Source organism: Oncorhynchus kisutch, linkage group LG4 (genome assembly GCF_002021735.2).
Source record: "Oncorhynchus kisutch isolate 150728-3 linkage group LG4, Okis_V2, whole genome shotgun sequence".
Taxonomy (NCBI): domain Eukaryota; kingdom Metazoa; phylum Chordata; class Actinopteri; order Salmoniformes; family Salmonidae; genus Oncorhynchus; species Oncorhynchus kisutch.
In genome coordinates, this window is record NC_034177.2 from 53,942,615 (window position 1) to 53,961,030 (window position 18,416).

General features: G+C 45.5%; 1 protein-coding gene across 1 annotated transcript in view; it reads left to right on the forward strand.

Moving 5' to 3' along the window:
• Positions 1 to 18,416, forward strand: part of LOC109888924 (reelin) — a 268,663-nt gene that overhangs the window by 135,663 nt on the left and 114,584 nt on the right. The window lies entirely within an intron of this gene.

Genomic DNA, 18,416 nt, shown 5'->3' on the forward strand with positions numbered 1-18,416 from the left:
TATGTTCCGCCATATTTCCAGAACTCTTTCCATGGGTAAATGTGGTGGTTCGCGCTTTCAGTTTTGTGCGAATGCCACCATCCATCCACGTTTTCTGGTTAGGGTATTCACAGTGGGTACAACATCTCTAATGCACTTCCTTATTAACTCACTCACCGAGAGTATAGATCGATGTTGTTCTCTGTGGCTGACGGGAACATATCCCAGTCTGTGTGATCGAAACAGAACAATCTTGAGATCTTGAATCTTGAGTCCGATTGGTCACACCAGCGTTGAATGGTTCTAGTCTCTGGTACATCCTGTTTGAGTTTCTGCCTATAAGACAGTAGGAGCCAGATGGCGTCGTGGTCGGATTTGCCAAAGGAAGGGCGGGCGAGGGCTTTAAATGTATCGCGGAAGTTAGAGTAGCAGTGATCGAGTGTATTACCCCAGCGAGTACTAGAATCAATATGCTGATAGAATTTCGGTAGCCTTGTTCTCAAATTTGCTTAGTTAAAATCCCCAGCTATAATAAATGCAGCCTCAGGATATATGGTTTCCAGTTTACGTAGAGTCCAGTGAAGTTCCTTGAGGGCCGTCGTGGTGTCTGCTTGAGGGGGAATGTACACAGCTGTGATGATAACTAACAAGAATTCCCTTGTGATGTAATATGGCCAGCATTTGATTGGAAGGAATTCTAGGTCGGGTGAGCAGATGGACTTGAGTTTCTGTATGTTGTTCTGACTACACCATGAGTCATTAATCATATAGCATACAACCCCGCCCTTCCTTTTCCCAGAGAGGTGTTTCTCTCTGTCGGCGCGATGCATGAAGAAGCATGGTGGCTGAATCTATTCCGACAACATATCCTGAGAGAGCCATGATTCCGTGAAACAGAGGATGTTACAATCTCTGATGTCTCTCTGGAAGGAAACCCTTGCTCAAATGTCTTCTACCTTGCTGCCAAGAAACTGGACACTGGCGAGTGGTATACTCGGGAGCGGTGGGCAATGTGCACATCTACAGAGCCTGACCAGATGGCCACTCCGTCTGCCCCTTCTGTGGCGCCGCTGTTGTGGGTCGACTTCTGCGATTAGATCCATTGTCCTGGTTGTGGTCCAAACAGAGGATCCACTTCGGGAAAGTCGTATTCCTGGTTGTAAATGTTGGTAAGTTGATGTCGCTCTTATATCCAATAGTTCTTCCCGGCAGTATGTAATAAGACTTAAGATTTCCTGGGGTAACAATGTAAGAAATGATATATTTAAAAAAATACTGCATAGTTTCCTTAGGACTCGAAAGCGAGGCGACCATCTCTGACAGCCCACGAGCTATCGGACATGCAGTTTTCTGCTAAGGTGCAACCTTTAGTAGGCTGATCGTCCTCGCAGTGGCAGACCATGTCAAACAACACCTGCACAGGATCGGTACATCCGAACATCACACCTGCGGGACAGGTACAGAATGGCAACAACAGCTACCCGAGTTACACTAGGAACGCACAATCCATCAGTGCTCAGACTGTCTGCAATAGGCTGAGAGAGGCTGGACTGAGGGCTTGTAGGCCTGCTGTAAGGCAGGTCCTCACCAGAAATCACCGGTAACAACGTCGCCTATGAGCACAAACCCATCGTTGCTGGACCAGACAGGACTGGAAAAAAGTGCTCTTCATTTGTCTGGTCGGATTCACGTTTATTGTCAAAGGAATGAGTGATTACAATGAGGCCTATACTCAGGAGCGGGATTGATTTGGAGGTGGAGGGTCGTCATGGTCTGGGGCGGTGTGTCACAGCATCATCTGACTGAGCTTGTTGTCATTGCAGGCAATCTCAACGCTGTTTGTTACAGGGAAGACATCCTCTTCCCTCATGTGGTACCCTTCATGCAGGTTCATCCTGACATGATCCTCCAGCATGACAATGCCACCAGACATACTGCTCGTTCTGTGCATGATTTCCTGCAAGACAGGAATGTCAGTGTGGTGAGTGGACTAAGCTCTCACAGCAAGAACTGGCAAATTTGGTGCAGTCAATGCACAACAGAACTTAATTATGTTGTTCTGCCCCTGTACGAGGCAGTTAATTTGTTCTAATTTGAATGTGGGGATGCAGCTGCTCCGTTTGCTCCATTACTCAGGTGCCTATGCACACAGACAGACACAGGAGCCATGCAACCTACTGCCGACCTCAACCATTACACTCACAGACAGAAAGAGGACCCAGGAGCTAGAGGGCGGGCTGGGGAACACAGATTTAGATATTATGTAAAGAAGAAGAGAAAAAGAGAGGGAGAGAGACAAAGATCGAGACAAAGAGAGAGGGAGAGAGAAAGGGAAAAAGTGGAAGCGAGAGAGATTCTGAGATGGAGCTAAGATAATTTAGAGAGATAGACTAACAGGTTCAGATGAAGAGAAGAAGAAACAAAACAGGAGTGACAGAGAGAGGTGGGGAGTAAAGGAGGGAGATGAAGAATACGGTGGACAGTTTGGCAGTAACTTGCCGGTGTCAGTAATGAGAGCTCCTGTCTCTCCGGTGAAGGAAGGACGAGATGGAAGGATGGGGAGAGGGTGTTAATGAGAAAGTTGAAGGTCATAAATTGTGGGTGATGACGGTTGCGGTGAAGAAATCAAGCACTATAAAAAGGAGGAAAAAGGAGGGAGGGAAAAGCATTTGAGAGGAGGATAAGTGTGAGCAGCTGACCTCGTTACAGGCTAATTCCTGGACAGCCTATGTTTTCTCTCGCTCTCTTTCTGTGGTGGTCAAACACTGTCAGGGTGAAATCTGAATTACAAATGAGACGGGAATGTGCCAGGGGAAAGAAGGGAGGAGAGGATAGAGGATAGAGGGAAAATAGAGAGCGATGGAGAGGGTAGAGAGCTGATGGCATAGTGAGAGAGAGGGGAAAATAGAAAGAGAGATGGATAGATAGAGGGAGAGAGAAGTAGTTTAATGGTTTGTGGAGAGAGTGTATGCTCGGTACATAGCGATGTGGTCAGGCAACAATTGGAATTGTTCAACTGGTATAATGGATTGAGACGGGCTAATCTATCTCTCTCAGTTCACAGCCCTCCTGCGACTTCAAAAAACACACATGAATAGTCACATTGTGAATGTCCATAGCACTTTGAAATGACAACAAAGAAAGTTACAGTATTTCCATTGACCTTAGAGTAGGTCAGAGTTAGAACAAGATGTTTAGTGTACGGAGTGAAGGATTTGGTCTTTACAACATGGAAAAGAAAGTTCCACAAACGTCTCTCCTTGTTGCAGATTTATTTGACAACATTTTAGCTAAAGAGCCTTTATCAGGTGTCCTTTCTAAGCAATAGTTAGAAAACTTGGTTTACATGCCTAGTCATCTTAGTAAGTTTCCCTTTGAGTGACAGAGGTGAGCCTGAGGTCTAAAGAACCTAAAGAATCCACCCTATAAGTACTATATAAAACTGTCCCATATCCAGCCCTGAGAGTGGCATGGAGAGTGCAAACTGTACTGAGCAAAGTTTCCTTCCTGAAATAGAGTATTAGTATTCAAGCAGGCGCTTAAAGATACCAGAAGGGCTCAAGCCACATCAGAAGTTCATGTGCTAAGACTCAGCTTTGAGGAGCAGAAGAAATTAAAGCTATCTAAAACAGGGTTGTGATCCACAGAGGAGAGTGGGATGGGGGAGAGGGAGAGTGAGAGAAAGGAGCTGGGCAGGAGAGAGAGAGCGGGGGAGGGAGAGAGAAGGAGGAAAAAGGAGTGAGTAAGAGTGTAAATCAGAGCTGAAGGTTGAAGAACAAATGGACAGATTAGGAGAGAGTCAGAAAGAGCAGCTTTCACCTCAGCCAAGGGTTTAATACAGTGAGGAGGAGGAGGAGGCGGAGATGAGTGAGAGATGGGGAAAGGGAGGGAGCGGGGGGGGGGGGGGGAGAACACAGAGATACAGTGAGGAGACCAGAGAGGAAATATGGAAGGGTATAAGAAGAGAGGAGATGAGAGGAAGATAGGGGAGGAGATTGAGGGTATAGTGCTAAAGTTGCAGGTCTTGGGTTTGGCAGGAGAGAAAGAGAGAGGCTGTCCAGGAATTAGCCTGTAACGAGGTCAGCTGCCCACACTCATCCTCCTCTCATCTGCCTCCCCCTCCCTCCTTTTTCCCATTCCCTTATTTTTGTAGTTGTTTGTTCTCTTTACCGAAGCTGCCATTACCCACAATGTACGACCTTCAACTTTCTCATCAACATCCTCCCTCCATCTCTCCATCTCGTCCCTCCTTCACCGGAGAGACAGGAGGTCTCATTACTGACAACTCATATTCCTAAATCTCCTACATTATGTGCCTCTACTGGATGCCTCATTCATTCCCAGACTAAGTGAATAGCTGTTGTTTAAACTTTTTCACTCTGGTATCTTTAGTGCCACCATGCAACTCAGAGAGACAGAAGCCGAGGAGGGGAAAAAAGATATGTCTATCTGGCTGGGTGTTTGGAAATCTGGCCCAAACTTAGACACTATCGCTCCTGTGTGCTCCAGGAGCTGGTTTCTGCTGTGCCAGCACTCTCTGCCTCCTCCCTCTCTTCTCTCCCTCACTCCTCCCCTCCTCCAATTTCCCATCCTTACCCTTTGATCTCCATCCAGTTTACCCCGTACCTTTTTCACCAATCAGAACAGAAATAATCCTAAATTGTATTCCATTAGTGCACTTAAAGAGGCAATGAGATTTGCTACATCCAGTAATTGCGCTACCGCAAGTTAGCATTGGCTCACGAAACTACTGCTAACTTCCTTCATACTGCACGCAGAGACATAAAAATGGTATCCAAAAGTTATTCTAACTGTGTAAGTAGAACAAGGGCTTAAATGCCAGAATCTTGCAGTATCCCTTTAACTCCTAAAAGTTCATGACATTGGGGGGGCACAAAACTGCTTTCATGATTTCTTTTCAACCGGAACCAAGTCCCTTGACACCGTCATGAGAGTTTCCTATTTTCATAGTGAGGTCACATTAGTTTGTAGTCCAAACGAAGCGGACACTACAGACAGAAGTTGTCACATCGGCGGTACCGACTTCAGACGAGTCCCATGGAGCTTGTGGGGGTCATCGTGTTCATGAGAGTCTCATCTTTCCATAGACTGTATCAGGAGTGATTCAGGCCTAAATTATGCCTAATGAAGCTACTGATACCTCTCACCAAGTCACCTAATATCTTCCTAGCTCCATAAGATACCGTCATGAATTAACAATGTTTTTTAGGGGGTGTCAAACTGGGGATGCGTTCACCAGTGGAGGCTGGTGACTTGAAACATTGAGGAGGATGGGAGACCCACAGTATAGGCGTGGAAAGCACAGAGACCGCAAAGTGTGTTTAAAAAAATTGGCAACCCCTAATTATTTTAACCTAAAGCATTTAATAAAGACATGTATAGTACAATATTATGGGGAAGGGGAATGAGAGGGATACTTACACCATGTTGGAAAGGGATCACAGCAGGATCACAGCAGTGGTATATTTGGGTGATTCTGCAACTATGGGCACTTCCATGTCCTCGGGCCGATTTTTTTATTTTTTATTTTTTTTTAACAAATACAAATATTTGTATTTTAAGTTCACACTGGAATCACCCCATAATTTTTTAAACACATCTCTATCAAGTATTTTACCTACTTTTCAGATGCATTTTATACCTTAATTTCACTATTTTTCCCTTGTCCCTGACCCAGACTTTTAAGCTTCTATGTTTTTCTATGAGAAAACATGAATAATTACACATCATATAATGTTATGTACTACAGAAAGAGTCATTTTGGGAGACGAAGGAGAATTTGGAGGAGAGAGAAATGGGGGAGTTGTTGAGTTGGTGGGGGACGCACGGATTTGGAATAAAGGAACGTGCTGTCAGTTTCGTGCAACCTGAGTCAGCTCCCCATACTCGTCCTGAAACGTGTGTTAAAGTTCCGGAAACATTGATACCGGCTATAGACACCAGGTCTCCAGTGTACCTTCACAACCCAGTGCGTCCTGTGCCAACTCCTCGCACTCTCCCTAAAGTGTGCTTTCCCAGTCAGGTGTGTCCTGTTCCTGCTCCTCGCACTCTCCCTCAAGTGCGTGTCGCCAGTCAGGTCCGTCCTGTTCCTCTTCCCCCCACTCTCCTTGAGGTGCGTGTCATCAGCCCGGTGCCACCTGTACCGGTCCCACGCATCAGGACTCCAGTGCGCCTCCACAGTCCAGTACGTCCTGTGCCTCCTCCCTGCACTCACCCTGAGGTGTGTGTCATCAGCCCGGTTTCACCTGTACCAATCCCACGCATCAGGCCTCAAGTGCGCCTCCACAGTCCAGAGCTTCCGGCAACAGTTCCCAGTTCAGAGCTTCCGGCGACAGTTCCCAGTCCAGAGCTTACAGCGACAGTTCCCAGTCCGGAGCCTCCTGAGACGGTCTACTGTCCGGAGCCTCCTGAGACGGTCTATAGTCCGGAGCCTCCTGAGACGGTCTACTGTCCGGAGCCTCCTGAGACGGTCTATAGTCCGGAGCCTCCTGAGACGTCTACAGTGCGGAGCCTCCTGAGACGGTCTACAGTACGGAACCTCCTGAGACGGTCTACAGTTCGGAACCTCCAGCGACGGTGCCCGGTCCCGAGCCTCCAGCGACGATCCGCGGTCAGAGCCTCCAGCGACGATCCGCGGTCAGAGCCTCCAGCGACAGTCGTCGGCCCCGAACCTCCAGCGACGGTTGGCGGTCCAGAACTTCCAGCAACGGTCGGCAGTCCAGAGCCTTCAAGTCAAATCAAATCAAATGTATTTATATAGCCCTTCGTACATCAGCTGATATCGCAAAGTGCGGAACCAGGCTATGCGGGGGGGGGGGGGGGGGGGGGGTGGAGATTCAATAATGGATATGCCATCTGAACAAGGTAACTAGCTAAACATTTAGCTAATAGTGACAATACTGTCTTGCTTGTGTGTCACTGTCCCCCAGTGGTCTTCCCCAGCTGAACAGAGTAAAACAACCGTTGAAAAGGTCAGAAGCCAAAATGTTACATTTCGTTCATGGGCCAACCCAACTTAAACCCAACTCATTGGGTTATTTCTAAAACAACCCAACAAGCAGAAAATAACCCAACAAAACCACCCAACAGCTGTAACCCATCTACTCGGTTGTGAAAATAAATCAACATTTTTTGTGTGTGGCTGAGGTATATCAACTTCCTAACAGTTGAGATTCTTACTGTTATTATAATAGCATGCAGATGAATAATATAGCTCAATGCTATTTTCTAAGACGCAGACATAAGTCAGGCGGTGGTATCACGACACGTCAGTCAGACGTTCAACAGTAGCTCATTCGGCTCATTATTGGCTCTTTTCAACTGTGATAAGAGTGGTGATATTAGTTTAAATGTCAAACCGTTCAGAAGCTACAGACATTTTTGTGAGGAGACCGATTTCCGGGATTGTCTCCTGTTCTGACAAATGATGCAGCTCTGCCACTTTCCACCTCAGATGTTGAAGGCCAACATGTGGTGGACTGAGAAAGAACTGACGGCTTTTCATGTTTTATTTATATTACACATGGGTGTGTCAATCAAGGAGCAATTAGCAGTTGCTATATCCATTTTGAATTTATACATTAATGATGTGTGCCCATTGATTTTTGAGGAATATAACTAATAACAAAATATATTTATGTATTTATTTCACCTTTATTTAACTAGGTAGGCAAGTTGAGAACAAGTTCTCATTTACAATTGCGACCTGGCCAAGATAAAGCAAAACAGTTGAACACATACAACAACACAGAGTTACACATGGAGTAAAACAAACATACAGTCAATAATGCAGTATAAAAATAAGTCTATATACAATGTGAGCAAATGAGGTGAGATAATAAGGGAGGTAAATGCAAAAAAAGGCTATGGTGGCGAAGTAAATACAATATAGCAAGTAAAACACTGGAAAGGTAGATTTGCAGTGGAAGAATGTGCAAAGTAGAAATAGAAATAATGGGCTGCAAAGGAGCAAAATAAATAAATAAATACAGTAGGGGAAGAGGTAGTTGTTTGGGCTAAATTATAGAAGGGCTATGTACAGCTGCAGAAATCTGTGAGCTGCTCTGACAGTTGGTGCTTAAAGCTAGTGAGGGAGATAAGTGTTTTCAGTTTCAGAGATTTTTGTAGTTCGTTCCAGTCATTGGCAGCAGAGAACTGGAAGGAGAGGCGGCCAAAGGGGGAATTGGCTTTAGGGGTGACCAGAGATATACCTGCTGGAGCGTGTGCTACAGGTGGGTGATGCTATGGTGGACCAGCGAGCTGAGATAAGGGGGGACTTAACTTAGCAGGGTCTTGTAGTTGACCTGGAGCCAGTGGGTTTGGCGACGAGTAGGAAGCGAGGGCCAGCCAACGAGAGTGTACAGGTCGCAGTGGTGGGTAAAATATGGGGCTTTTGGCGACAAAATGGATGGCACTGTGATAGACTGCATCCAATTTATTGAGTAGGGTATTGGAGGCTATTTTGTAAATGACATCGCCGAAGTCGAGGATCGGTAGGATGGTCAGTTTTACGAGGGTATGTTTGGCAGCATGAGTGAAGGATGCTTTGTTGCGAAATAGGAAGCCAATTCTAGATTTAACTTTAGATTGGAAATGTTTGATGTTAGACTGAAGGAGAGTTTACAGTATAACCAGACACCTAGGTATTTGTAGTTGTCCACATATTCTAAGTCAAAACTGTCCAGAGTAGTGATGCTGGACGGGTGGGCAGATGAAGGCAGTGATCGGTTGAAGAGCATGCATTCAGTTTTACTTGTATTTAAGAGCAGTTGGAGGCCACGGAAGGAGATTTGTATGGCATTGAAGCTCGTCTGGAGGGTTGTTAACACAGTGTCCAAAGAAGGGCCAGAAGTATACAGAATGGTGTTGTCTGCGTAGAGGTGGATCAGAGACTCACCAGCAGCAAGAGCGACATCATTGATGTATACAGAGAAGAGAGTCAGCCCAATAATTTAACCCTGTGGCACCCCCATAGAGATTGCCAGAGGCCAGGACAACAGGCCCGCCAATTTGACACACTGAACTCTATCAGAGAAGTAGTTGGTAAACCAGGCGAGGCAACCATTTGAGAAACCAAGGCTATCGAGTCTGCCGATGAGGATGTGGTGATTGACAGTGTCGAAAGCCTTGGCCAGGTCAAGAATTACGGCTGCACAGTATTGTTTCTTATCGACGGTGCTTAAGATATCGTTTAGGGCCTTGAGTGTGGCTGAGGTGCACCCATGACCAGCTCTGAAACCAGATTGCATAGCGGAGAAGGTGCGGTGGGATTCGAAATGGTCGGTATCTGTTTGTTCGCTTGGCTTTCAAAGACCTTCAAAGGCACGGTAGGATAGATATAGGTCTGTTGCAGTTTGGGTCAAGAGTGTTCCCCCCCTTTGAAGAGGGGGATGACCGCAGCTGCTTTCCAATCTTTGGGAATCTCAGACGACACAAAAGAGAGGTTGAACAGGCTAGTAATAGGGGTTGCAACAATTTCGGCAGATAATTTTAGAAAGAAAGGGTCCAGATTGTCTAGCCCGGCTTATTTATAGGGTCGAGATTTTGCAGCTCTTTCAGAACATCAGCTGACTGGATTTGGGAGAAGGAGAAATGGGGAAGGCCTGGGCGAGTTGCTGTGGGGGGTGCAGTGCTGTTGGCCGGGGTAGGGGAGGCCAGGTGGAAAGCATGGCCAGCCGTAGAAAAATGCTTATTGAAATTTTCAAAGTTATCGTGTTTATCGTGTTTCCTATCCTCAGTGCAGTGGGCAGCTGGGAGGAGGTGTTCTTATTCTCCATGGACTTTGCAGTGTCCCAGAACTTTTTAGAGTTTGTGTTGCAGGAAGCAAATTTCTGCTTGAAAAAGCTAGCCTTGGCTTTTCTAACTGCCTGTGTATATTGGTTTCTAACTTCCCTGAAAAGGGGTTGTGTTTGTGTTGGTTAAGTGTAGTCAGGTCTGGAGAGAACCAAGGGCTATATCTGTTCATGGTTCTAAATTTTTTGAATGGGGCATGCTTATTTAAGATGGTGAGGAAGGCATTTTTTTAAATAACCAGGCTTCCTCTACTGGCGGGATGAGGTCAATATACTTCCAGGACACCCGGCCCAGGTCGATTAGAAAGGCCTGCTTGCTGAAGTGTTTCAGGGAGCGTTTGACAGTGATGAATGGAGGTCGCTTGACCGCTGACCCATTACGGATACAGGCAATGAGGCAGTGATCGCTGAGATCTTGGTTGAAAACAGCAGAGGTGTATTTAGAGGGTGCCCGTGTTTAAGGCTTTGGGGTGGTACCTGGTAGGTTCATTTATAATTTGTGTGAGATTGAGGGCATCAAGCTTAGATTGTAGGAAAGCTGGGATATTTTAGGGCTGCAATCCCGTTAACGGGATGATATGACAACAGCCATGGAAAGTGCAGGGCACTAAATTCAAAACAACAGAAATCTCATAATTTAAATTCCTCAAACATACATGTATCTTATACCGTTTTAAAGGTAATCTTGTTGTTAACCCCACCACAGTGTCCGATTTCAAATAGGCTTTACAGCGAAAGCACCACAAACGATTATGTTAGGTCACCACCAAGCCACAGAAAATTCAGCAATTTGTCCAAAGGGAGGAGTCAAAAAAAGCACAAATAGAGATAAAATTAATCACTAACCTTTCATGATCTTCCTCAGATGACACTCATAGGACTGCATGTTACACAATACATGTATGTTTTGTTTGATAAAGTTAATATTTATATAAAAAATCTGAGTTTACATTGGCGAGTTACATTCACTAGTACCAAAAACATCCAGTGATATTGCATAGCCACATCAATTCAACAGAAATACTCATCATAAATGTAGATGATTATACAAGTTATATGCATGGAATTATTGATATATCTCTCCTTAATGCAACCGCTGTGTCAGATTTCAAAATAACTTTACGGAAAAAGCAAACCATGCAATAATCTGAGACGGCACTTAGAAAATAAAGAAAATGTTCCGCCATGTTGTAGTCAACAGAAACCAGAAATCACATTATAAATATTCCCTTACCTTTGATGACCTTCATCAGAATGCACTCCCAGGAATCCTAGTTCCACAAATGTTTGATTTGTTCGATAATGTCCATTATTTATGTCTATTACGATTAAAGAAGTCATCAAAAGAGAGCACCTGGGGAATAGGAGTGGAGCTGGGCACTGTAGGGCCTGGATTCACCTCTACATCACAAGAGGAACAGAGGAGGAGTAGGATAAGGGTACGGCTAAAAGCTGTGAGAATTGGTCGTCTATGACATCCGGAACAGAGAGTAAAAGGAGCAGGTTTCTGGGGGCGATAAAATAGCTCCAAGGTATAATAAACAGACAAAGGTATGGTAGGATGTGAATACAGTGGAGGTAAACCTACGCATTGAGTGATGATGAGAGAGATATTGTCTCTAGAAACATCATTGAAACCAGGTAATGTCATCGCATGTGTGAGTGGTGGAACTGAAAGGTTGGATAAGGTATTATGAGCAGGGCTAGAGGCTCTACAGTGAAATTAGCCAATAAACACTAACAATGGGCAATGGGCAAGGCATATTGACATTAAGGAGAGGCATGTTTAGCCAAGTGATCATAAGAGTCCAGTGAGTAGTGAGGTTGGTTGGGGTCATGGCGATTCAGACAGCTAGCCGGGCCATGGGTAGCAAGCTGGCAAAGGATAGAGGTCTGTTTTTAGCCACCTCGTGCTTTTCCGTCGGTAGATTAGTGGGGTTCCGTGTGGTAGTTCCGTGTGGGGGGTTCCGTGTGGGGACCAATCCAATTGGCAAAATAGATATAGTGACCCAAGAAAATAGTCCGATAGACCTATTCAGATAGCAGCCAATAAGGCCGCTAACTATTAGCAGGCCGCAGATGGGCATTCAGGTTACGTCGTGACGGAGGGGCCAGTTGGATAACTCCCTCGGGCAGATAACGTCGGTAGTCCAGTTGAGAAGGCCCGGTGGGGCTTCGCATCGGCAGTAAAATGGTTCCAGATAGGTGATTGTAGCCCAGGAGTGGCTGATGGAACTCTTCAGCTGGCTAGCTGAATCCAGGTGTAAATGTCCAGAGCTTGCGGTAGAAATCCGGGGTTATGGAGAGAAAATAGGTCCAGTATGCTCTGGTCTGAGTCGCGTTGTACAAAACTGGCAATAGCTTTTCGAGCTAAAGGATAGCTGATGGCCGTCAACCGTGGTTAGCTGAATACTAACGTTCTGGATTGCTTCTGTTGTGGGTTTCAGATTTGAGGTGAAAGTACTTTTTTTATATTGGTGAGGTGGGTTGCATGAGAGTGTTTTGAATTTGAGTTTTTAGAGGAAAAAAGATATAAAAATATATTTGAAGAAAATATGTAAATATACACTGCTCAAAAAAATTAAGGGAACACTAAAATAACACATCCTAGATCTGAATGAATGAAATATTCTTATTAAATACTTTTTTCTTTACATAGTTTAATGTGCTGACAACAAAATCACAAAACATTATCAATGGAAAATCAAATTTATCAACCCATGGAGATCTGGATTTGGAGTCACACTCAAAATTAAAGTGGAAAACCACACTACAGGCTGATCCAACTTTGATGTAATGTCCTTAAAACAAGTCAAATTGAGGCTCAGTAGTGTGTGTGGCCTCCACGTGCCTGTATGACCTCCCTACAACGCCTGGGCATCCTCCTGATGAGGTGGCGGATGGTCTCCTGAGGGATCTCCTCCCAAACCTGGACTAAAGCATCCGCCAACTCCTGGACTGTCTGTGGTGCAACGTGGCGTTGGTGGATGCAGCGGGACATGATGTCCCAGATGTGCTCAATTGGATTCAGGTCTGGGGAACGGGTGGGCCAGTCCATAGCATCAATGCCTTCCTCTTGCAGGAACTGCTGACACACTCCAGCCACATGAGGTCTAGCATTGTCTTGCATTAGGAGGAACCCAGGGCCAACCGCACCAGCATATGGTCTCACAAGGGGTCTGAGGATCTCATCTCGGTACCTAGTGGCAGTCAGGCTGCCTCTGGCGAGCACATGGAGGGCTGTGCGGCCCCCCAAAGAAATGCCAAACCACTCCATGACCGACCCACCACCAAACCGGTCATGCTGGAGGATGTTGCAGGCAGCAGATCGTTCTCCACGGCGTCTCCAGACTGTCACGTCTGTCACATGTGTGAACCTGCTTTCATCTGTGAAGAGCCCAGGGTGCCAGTGGCGAATTTGCCAATCTTGGTGTTCTCTGGCAAGTTAAAAACGTCCTGCACGGTGTTGGGCTGTAAGCACAACCCCCACCTGTGGACGTCGGGCCCTCATACCACCCTCATGGAGTCAGTTTCTGACCGTTTGAGCAGAAACATGCACATTTGTGGCCTGCTGGAGGTCATTTTGCAGGGCTCTGGCAGTGCTCCTCCTGCTCCTCCTTGCACAAAGGCGGAGGTAGCGGTCCTGCTGCTGGGTTGTTACCCTCCTACGGCCTCCTCCACGTCTCCTGATGTACTGGCCTGTCTCCTGGTAGCGCCTCCATGCTCTGGACACTACGCTGACAGACACAGCAAACCTTCTTGCCACAGCTCGCAATGATGTGCCATCATGGATGAGCTGCACTACCTGAGCCACTTGTGTGGGTTGTAGACTTCGTCTCATGCTACCACTAGAGTGAAAGCACAGCCAGCATTCAAAAGTGACCGAAACATCAGCCAGGAAGCATAAGAACTGGGAAGTGGTCTGTGGTCACCACCTGCAGAACCACTCCTTTATTGGGGGTGTCTTGCTAATTGCCTATAATTTCCACCTGTTGTCTATTCCATTTGCACAACAGCATGTGAAATTTATTGTCAATCAGTGTTGCTTCCTAAGTGGACAGTTTGATTTCACAGAAGTGTGATTGACTTGGAGTTACATTGTGTTGTTTAAGTGTTCCCTTTATTTTTTTGAGCAGTGTATATATACACAGGACAGGACAGATGACTGCTATGCCATCTTGGAATCTATCATAAATGCCTCATGAGCTTAGTTCAACTGTTGTACCCCATCAGAACCGTAGTTCAACTGTCTGTCGTACCCCATCAGAACCGTAGTTCAACTGTCGTACCCCAGCTTGTTTTAGTCCAATGTTTATTAAATATGGATGGTCAGTCCTTGCATCCATAGATCTGTCTATGATTTTGAGAGTGGTTACATTTCTCCATCCCTCAGCTTTTTTCCGAAACAGGGAAAAACATTTTGTTATTGTTTCAATTGTGAATGCTGCTTTAAGGGTAAGTCTAATGAGACCCTATGACGGATGACAGGGCTTCCAATGGAGTACTGTTACTCTCTCTTTTAGTGAGTGGACATAAAGAGAGCTGTTGAGTCCAAGTGTGGAGAACCAGAGAGAGGGCTCAGGAGAGTGAGGATGGGCTGGGTGCTGGGTGGCTGAGGAGGAAGCCAAGGTGTGAGGGACTTAGGAAGGGAGGGGGGCCTGAGGTGGAGCTGGTGTGTCGGTGGAGGGTGTCTAGGTGGGCAGTCCATCAAGCCTCGCTCTCTGGTGACAGCCTAGGCTCCTAGCCCTGCTCCCTGCCTGGTGTTCCAGTCCCTTTAATTTCCTCCACGGGGATAAATCAGTTGTTTATGGACCTGGTGGAGCCTGGCAGAGGGGAGAGAGCAGGGCTGAGCCTCAGATGGATTATCAATTAACCATATAACTCAGGATCAGGCAGGGCAGGACAGAGCTCCCTGAGGGATGGATGATCACAGCCACGACAGGCAGGGGGACAGGGAGACGACAGGCAGGATGGGTGGCTTAACAAACGTCCCCCATACTGACACTGCCCCCAGCCATCCCTCATCGCCCTCATTGCACTGGACCTTGAGATCTTTCTCTCTACTCACTTCTAGCTATCTTCTCTCCTCCCTCCTTTCCCTCCCTTATTTTCCTCTCACCACCCTCTCCTGTCATCGTGTTGATGACAGGAGAGGCTTTAGTGACTCCCTCCCACCTCCTCTACCATCACCCCATAATAATATCCTTCAACGTGACAGGGAGGTTGTTATGGTGATGGATGCTGTAGGGACTGACCCTCCTTGGCCTGCCCCTGTCTCACCAGAAATTTGTGACCATAGACAGGTGCTACAGGAAGCAACTCTAACCAGAGACAGACAAAGATGATACACACCCACTCACCCAGCCATTGTATTCTAATTTAGTAATTTGCATGCAAACACAAACTCTTGCAAACAGGGAAGTTTAGACTATTGCACAAACTTGATACAAAAGATGCCTAGACACAAAACATCTCAAGACAAAATACAAAACTCAGACAGTCTATCAACAAACAAATGACATTGATGTCTTGCTTCACTCTTTTATCCGCACCATTAATTAGGAAATTAAGTGTTGTGTCTTTTAATAACATAATTATTGCCATTGATGCCCACAAAGATTTCTGAGTAAAGTATTATTTACCTTAGTTTTGTGCCAACACAAAAAGGTGTTAAATATGTGTTGTCATTACTGGAGAAACACACACTCTCTCTCACGCACGCACGCGCACACAAACACATGCACACACATGCACACATACACACACAGAAAAAACACACACAGCAACAACATCCTGCATCCTGTGTCCGTCCTGGTCAGTCAGTACTTGTAACAGCCAATTGGACCTCAACGACTCAACTTAAAACATACTGCTCAGTCTTGCATACCTATACACCGTGAAGTGAGTCAGAGAAAGGGAGGGAGCGAGTGAGGAAGTCAGGGAAGGAGGGATGGAGGGAGAGAACTGGAGGAAAAGAGAAGGGAGAGGGAGATAGAGAGAGAGACAGGGATGGAGAGTGAAGGAGATAAATTGGTGGAGACATGAGATATGCAGGATGGAGAGAGGGAGGAGAGAAGATTAGAGCTGGGAGATGGAGAGGGAGAGAAAAAGGGAAGGGGATTTAAGATCACTAGAGCCCTGCGCTCTTTGTGCCCAGATGTCTGAGACTCCCAAAGCTTACTCTAATTTAGTTTCTCCACCCTCTGCATAGTCCTATCCCCAACTCCCCTTCTCTGTTTTTTCTTCCAAGCCCCTCTGATTTTGAGATGTGTATAGAGCGGTGCGTTTAGATGATACCCTCCCCTTTCCCATCCCTACAAGTGTGTGTGTGCGAGCGTGTGTGTCTGTGTGTGTATGTATGAGGCAGACGGGGTTGGTGCTGAATGAAAACGTATCACCCAGTGTAAGCTCTGGCCTGTGTGCGTACGTGTGTGTGTGTCTTGCTCTTGTGTGTATGTTGTTCCTGCGCCTATGTGTGTGTGTGTGTGTGTGTGTAAGCCGGGGAGATACAGGCATTAGCAGAGATGAGCCCATAATAGAGGAGGCTGTAAGTGAAGTCTTTAAGAAAGTGAGAGGATTAATCTGAGGGAAATGAGGCTACTGTCTGCTCCTTATGGAACGGGGTTGGAGAGAGAGAGGAGGGGGGGATTAGTGAACTCCCAAACATTCTGGGCCTTTCTTCAGCCAGAAGGACATATCTTTAGAAAGGGTTGAAGAGGGAGTGCTTGTTAGAGACAGTACGAATGGAGAGACGGAGGGCATGTCACAGAAGGCCTAATGCTGTCCATCAGTGTACAGAGAGGAGATGTGGATATTCCTCATGTGTATACGTAGGTTAAATACGTATGTATATCCAGTAGTGGAAAAAGTACCCAATTTTTATACTTGGGTAAAAGTAAAGGTACCTTCATAGAAAATGACTCAAGTAAAAGTGAAAGTCACCCAGTAAAATCATACTTGAGTAGAAATTAGGTTTGAAATGTACTTAAGTATCTAAAGTAAAAGTATGAATCATTAAACATTTCTTATATTAAACAAACCAGATGACTTGATTTTCTTGATTTTTTAAATTTACGGATAGCCAGGGGTACAGTTCAACACTCAGACATAATTTACAAGCAAAGCCTTTGTGTTTAGTGATTCTGCTAGATCAGAGGCAGTAGGGATGACCAGGCATGTTCTCTTGATAAAAGGATGTGAATTAGACAATTTTCCTGTCCTGCTAAACAATCAAAATGTAACGAGTACTTTTTGGTGTCTGGGAAAATTTAAGGAGTAAAAAGTACAATATTTTATTTAGGAATGTAGTGGAGTAAAAGTTTATGTTGTCAAATTTTTCCCCTTCATTTTGTTTTATTAAAATGCTAATGATTAGCGAGAAGGGAGAGTGAGAGTAAGGGGGGCTGGGGTTTGATGGATCCCTCTAAACATGTTTTGAATCATCAGGAGCCAGAGAGAGAGGCCCTTTGATCTACTTTTAATGAGTTTCACCACGGAGCCAAATATCCAGTCGTGGAGCTCCACGTCAAGTCGCCTACCAGTACATATACACATACAGACACACACAGACACATGCACAAAAACAGTCGATCTCACAGTCCCTGAACCCCCTCTTCTCAGCCCTGTCAAACAGAACACTAAGACTACCCAAACTTTTACTTTACAGTCAGCACTAAAGTAAAGTTCCACCACACCAATCCCCCTTTTGAATGGCTGAATGGCAAATCCAGTTAGCTAAAAAAGACCAGTATTAGGATCCAATGTGGAGAAATGAGGACTGCTTGAAGGGAGTAGAGCAGGGGAGGGGGGACTATAGAAAGACTTTTGTTTGGTTTGTAATAGTCAGCCATTTTAGTAATATTCCTGGTTTGGGTTCCTATTGTTTATGGATGGGTATTTTGGGGAAGAGGGATCTCCCTCCCTCTTGGAGGAGGTTTAGGGAGTCGTGTATGATTTGTGTTAAGTTAAAAGCCATTGAAATCACCTGGAAGTTTCTTGGAAGTTGGGGATGAGAAGTGGGAACCCTATCTGGACTAAAGGATTGTTTTTTATCAGAGGTGCAGGCTGATCCTGGATGGAGAACACAGTGGAAGATTATCCTGCTCTTCTTTTCTGCTTAAAATAATTGTATTTTAAAGAAGATAGTGATCTAGCCACCTTGAATAGGACTGAAAGGGAAGGGTTCCCTAACTCATTGGTGTCAATGCCATTGTGCATAGTACTGATAAAGGGTACTGACAGAAATAGTGAAAAGTACCGTAAAACATCTTACCTCAGATGTCTGGAATGAACTTCTGATCATTGAGTGCTCATTTTCTTTTTTTTTCTGGAAAAAGTCGCAATGTATTGGTGTGGCAGGTAGCCTAGTGGTTAGAGCATTGAACTAGTAACCAAAAGGTTGCAAGATCGAATCCCCAATCTGACAAGGTAAACATCTCTCGTTCTACCCCTGAACAAGGCAGTTAAACCACCGTTCCTAGGCTGTAATTGAAAATAAGAATTTGTTCTTAACTGACTTGCCTGGTTAAAGAAAGATAAAAAATCTGAAGGGAATTGAGGTTTGATGGTTTTGTGGATTTTGTGGAGTCCCTTTTTATCAATCTGGTGAGAAATGTATCAGGGTAC